At 37.3% G+C, this 5,352-nt stretch overlaps 1 non-coding gene across 1 annotated transcript; it reads right to left on the reverse strand.

The window, feature by feature from the left end:
* Positions 1-4,126: 4,126 nt before the first annotated feature.
* Positions 4,127-4,231, reverse strand: LOC116742100. The gene has a single exon (XR_004346370.1). It is a non-coding gene; the product is annotated as a U6 spliceosomal RNA (small nuclear RNA).
* Between the last annotated feature and the right edge of the window lie 1,121 nt (positions 4,232-5,352).

Below are 5,352 nucleotides of genomic sequence, written 5' to 3' on the forward strand. Positions count from 1 at the left end.
TAAAAATAATGTGAGATGTTACCACAGCAGTTTGCAGCACAAGAAACAAAACATCTTTTGCAACAAGAATCTGATGACAAAATGTGTTATTTTATAGAGCTTTGATTCAATTTATTTAATTTTTTTAAAGTGAATTCAGTGAGATGTCCCATGTTTCATTACACTTATCTTCAGGATTCCACAGATTAGCTTATAGTATTTCAAAACCTACGCAATCTTCCATCACAAATTTCTTTTGAGGATATATTATATTCAAGCAACTATTGAGAGACTTATGATCCATAGTTGCTATTGCAGTCTGTGTTCTTTGCTAATATTGTAGCCAGAATTATATTCAAGTAAATATGAAAAAATTTTAAAATAAGTTTAATGTTTCCTTTCTTCTTACCACAAAGGAAAAAAAAGGAAATAGCTAAATCAGCCATAAATATGATGATTTATAAAAATTGATATATATTCCTCTCGATCTTATGATTGAAAATAACTTCAAAATTAAAGACTCCCTACACAGATCTTGATTTCTAAATAACTTTCCCCATGACAAGGAATCAAAGCTTCTTGAAGAAATGGCTGATTTCAGGGCTAGGGCAGGAAGGTACAAGATGATCTGGAATATCTTCTTGGGCCAGAAATAAGAAAGTGCTCAGAAAATAAAATGGGGGCATGCCAACAGCAACCAGCTTGAAGGACCTCTCACTGGGCAAATCTGGGGTAACTAGAGTATGAAAATAAGAACAGTAATGAATTATGATCTATTGAATAGAATAAGAATTCATTCATATATTCTAATGAGAGAGAGAAAGAGAGGGAGATGGGGGAAAAGGAAAGCTGTTCTCTAAAGAAAATGCCCACTGATAAATACAGAGAGAGTGGTGGAGTTGGAAAATCACCATTTTGCAACTATCATAGAAAAGATTGGTTTGGAAAACATCATCAATGAATTCTAAATCTAGGGGGAAATTTTGATAAGCAGTATACTTTCAGATCTTCAAAGTATCTCTCCACAGATTGTATATTTGTTAAAAGGGGGAAAAAGTAACTATACAGTGGAGAAACTAGGCAACACTTTGATCAGTGACCATATGCCTCCTGATGTGATACCCTGAGAAAGATATAATATCACTTCAATCTAATCGTGAGGAAACATCAACCAAACCCATATTGAAGAACATTCTATTAAATAACTGTCATGAGGGGGACTTCCATGGTGGTCCAGTGGTAAAGAATCCGCCTTCCAATGTAGGGGACGCGGGTTCTATCCCTGGTCGTGGAGCTAAGATCCCACATGCCACGGGGAAACTAAGCCCGCACGCCACAACTTTGGAGCTCGCGTGCCTCAATGAGAGAGCCAGTGTGCTGCAAACTACAGAGCCCATGCGCCCTGGAGCCCACGGGCCACAACTAGAGAGAGAAAACCCTCTGCAGGCCACAACTAGAGAGAAGCCTGTGCACCACAATAAAAGATCCCACATGCTGCAACTAAGACCCGACACAGCCAAGAAAATAAATAAATTAAATAAATAAATATTTTAAAATAAATAAATAACTGTCATGAAAGACCCCCCCCAAAATGCTGAGGAACTGTTACATATAAAAGGGACTAAAGAGACTTGGCAAAGTCGATATGTGATCTAAACTGGAACTTGTACCAGAGCAGGGGAAATACTATAAAAGATTTATTGAAACAGTTGACACAATTGGAATATGGACCATAGATTAGAAAAAAGTAGCTCCCACATTTGATAACTATGTGATTATATAAAGTAATATATATATTTATAGTAAATACACACCGAGGTATGAAGAGGTAAGGAGGCATAATACATGCAATCTATTCTCAAATTGTTCAGAAAAAGTAAATGAAAATATCTAGAGAGAGAGAATGCAAATGCAGCAAAATGTTAAAAGTTGGTGAACTTGAATAAATAATATTCAGGAGTTCTCTCTCCTATTCTTGCAATCTTTCTGTAAGTTTAAATTGTTTTTAAAAAGAAAAAAGTTAAGGGCTCTCCAATTTCTCTCTCTTAGACTTCATTCCAAAATGGGCTAGAACATTCATCATGAACCTTTTAATTTATTTAGTTTTTTAATTTCCACTATTATTACTAGTCAGGTGGTAATTATCTTTTATAATTTTAGTTGATTATATACTACCAGTAAGAAGGAAAGCAAGTGACATTACAAAAGGCAAAAACAATTCCTTTTTTTAATAAATAGTATATTTTTATTGAACCCAACATATCCAAAATATCACTTCAACATGTAATCAACATAAAATATTATTAATGAGATATCTTACAGTCTTTTCTTTTTTGATAACATGTCTTTGAAATCAGTGTGTATTTTATACTTATTTTATACTCACATTTTGATTTGGATTTTTTTTTTTTTTTTTTTTTTTTGGGCCGCACTGCATGGCTTGTGAGAATCTTAGTTCCCCAGCCAGGGATTGAACCCCGGCCATGGCAGTGAAAGAGCTGAGTCCTAACTGTTAGCACTGTTAACACTGACTGAAACCACCCACCCTGGCCAGGAAAGATAGTAGCCGCTTGCATGCATTATCTTAGAACAGGGGATCCTGGTAAGGAATGTGGAACTAACAAGTTATCACCAACTGGAAGAATTCGGGAAAGGTCAAAAGGAGAGAGGGGACACCAGTCCATGCATCCTACCAACCTCCCAGGATCTTTCTTGCTGGAATCCATCTTGGCTGAGCAATGTGCACACCACCAGGAAGGACCCTGAGTCAGAAGGATTGGCCAAGGACTTCCCTGGTGGTTCAGTGGCTAAGACTCTGCACTCCCAATACAGGAGGCCTGGGTTCAATCCCTGGTCAGGGAACTAGATCCCACACGCCACAACTGAAGATCCCACATGCCACAACTAAAGATCTCGTGTGCCACAGCTAAGACTTGGTGCAGCCAAATAAATATTAGAAGAAAAAAAAAAAGAATGATTGACTAGAGACAACCCTGAAACTAACCCCATCACCATAAAACCTGAGACTGTGAGCCATGTGGCAGAGCAGTTCTGGGTTCCCTTACCCTCCTGCTCTCCACCCGGGTGCCCCTTCCCAATAAAGTCTCTTGCTTTGTCAGCATGTGTGTCTCCTCAGACAATTCATTTCCAAGTGTTAGAAAAGAGCCCATTCTCGAGCCCTGGAAGGGGTCCCCCTTCCTGCAACATAACCTGGACTGCCAGGGAATTCCCCATGGATTTTTTATTTTAATTGAAGTGTAGTTGATTTACAATGTTGTGTTAGTTTCAGGTGTACAGCAAAGTGATTCAGTTATACATATATATCTATATATATATATATATTCTTTTTTCAGATTTTTTCCATTATAGGTTATTATAAGATATTGAGTATAGTTCCCTGTGCTATATGGTAGGTCCTTCTTGTTTATCTATTTTATATATAGTAGTGTGTATATATTAATCCCAAACTCCTAATTTATCCCTTCCCCCCAAGTACATCTCAGTTTGGACTGGTCACATTTCAAGAGCTCAGTAGCCACACATGGCTAAATGACAGCATTTGACAGCACAGGGCTAGGGAAAAAGATGCAGTCAAGGGGACTTTCTAAACACAATAGTAAATACAGTCACAGATTATGTTCAGGATCACTCAACTGGTAGAGTTTGGACTTGAGCCTCCAGTTACCATCCAACCCCAGACCTGTTCATTCTGCCACACGTAAGAGACTTTGCCTACTTCGGTGGCCTCATGGCTGGCTGGCCTCAACCAACCAAACTTATATATCCAAAACAAAATTCATCCTCTTACCACAAATACCTCCTCCTGCTCTCCCATTTTCTATTTCAGTTGATGGCACCATTATCTACCTGTTCACTCAAGTCATCTTCATTACATCTTTGAGCAAAAGAGCACCTTATCTAGAAGATAATTTAAAATCTAAATGCTTATCAAAAAATGCACCCTCCACTCCACCCCAACTAACTGAGCTAGTTCAGGCCACTTTTATCTCTCACATGGGTCTCAAGAACTTTTTTTCCCCCCAGTTTTATTGAGATATAATTGACATACATCACTGTATAAGTTTAAGGTGTACAGCATAAGGTTTGATATAGATACAATAAAAAGCTGAAAAAGAAAAATTTCCTTAAAAATATGAACCCCTTCACAAATTTTCATGGCATCCTTGTGCGGGGGCCATGCTAATCTGTATCACTCCATTTTAATGTTCTGCCCAAACCCGCACTGGTTGGCTGGTTCCCTTACTACTTCATAAGGCCCTTCATGGCTCTCCAACCCCTACTTAACAAAGGCCATGATCTTTTTTATGTAGCACAGAATTTCCTCCAGGGTCTGATCTTTCCTTATCTCTTTAACAATGCTCAGTTGTTTACCTTTCCTAGTCCTTGAACAAGTTCAAGTTCTCTCACCTCCTCTGAGCCTGCTATTCTTTTGTAAAAATAGCCATCCTAATCTCTCAAAAAGTTGAAATGAAACAAAAAAGTTGCCCTGAGGTTTAAAAGAAATATACTTTAAACAATACACGATCAAGGGCTTACTGTACCCATCACTCCTTTTTATCTATATCTATCTACCTAGATATTTATTGAATACTCACTAAGTGCTAGGCACTTTGTGGGACACAAGACAGAGGGAATACAGAAAAATAGATTGAATAACGTGACCTTTGCCTTCCCCAAGCTCATTACAATATAGTTTCTCAACTATAAACTACCTTTAAGGACTAGATAATCTCTAATGTTAAGAGCAAATCAGGAGGTCCCCAGAAGTTCAGACCGGGCTGCCCCCCAGGCACCACCACATCCCAGCGCCTCTCAAAAAATTCCTAAGCCCAGTTGCAGGAAATTTTTATATTTGCAACTAAAATTTGATTCTAGATATTTTAAGAAATTAACTAATTGAGATAATTGTTTAGATGAATCAAGGTTAAACAAAGGAGAAAAAACAAAGTTGATACAGTTATTCCAGTTTCCTTAAATTATTTTAGAAAATTTATTTTTCAACTTCCTATAGGCATCATCAAAATTGTCCTCTAAAATAATTGGTAAACTGGGGGTGGGGTGGGGTGGGGTGTCGTATTTTTTAGTTTTAGTCTGTCCCATAATTCTTAATTACTTTCTAATTACAAACATGCATGCCCTTAAATTCAAACAATTGAGAAGTGTGTGAGACAAAAAAATATGTCCTTCTCTATACTCTGATGTTACCCACAAAGATAAAACCGCTGTTAAGTTTTTCCATGCTTCTATCAATGTGTCTCTCTGTATGTGTAGACAGTTTTTTTAAAAATGGGAATCATTTTGCACAATTTGTTAATTTCTTATTTAACAAGCAAGTCTTTTTAAATTTAATTT

Source organism: Phocoena sinus, chromosome 16, assembly GCF_008692025.1.
Source record: "Phocoena sinus isolate mPhoSin1 chromosome 16, mPhoSin1.pri, whole genome shotgun sequence".
Taxonomy (NCBI): domain Eukaryota; kingdom Metazoa; phylum Chordata; class Mammalia; order Artiodactyla; family Phocoenidae; genus Phocoena; species Phocoena sinus.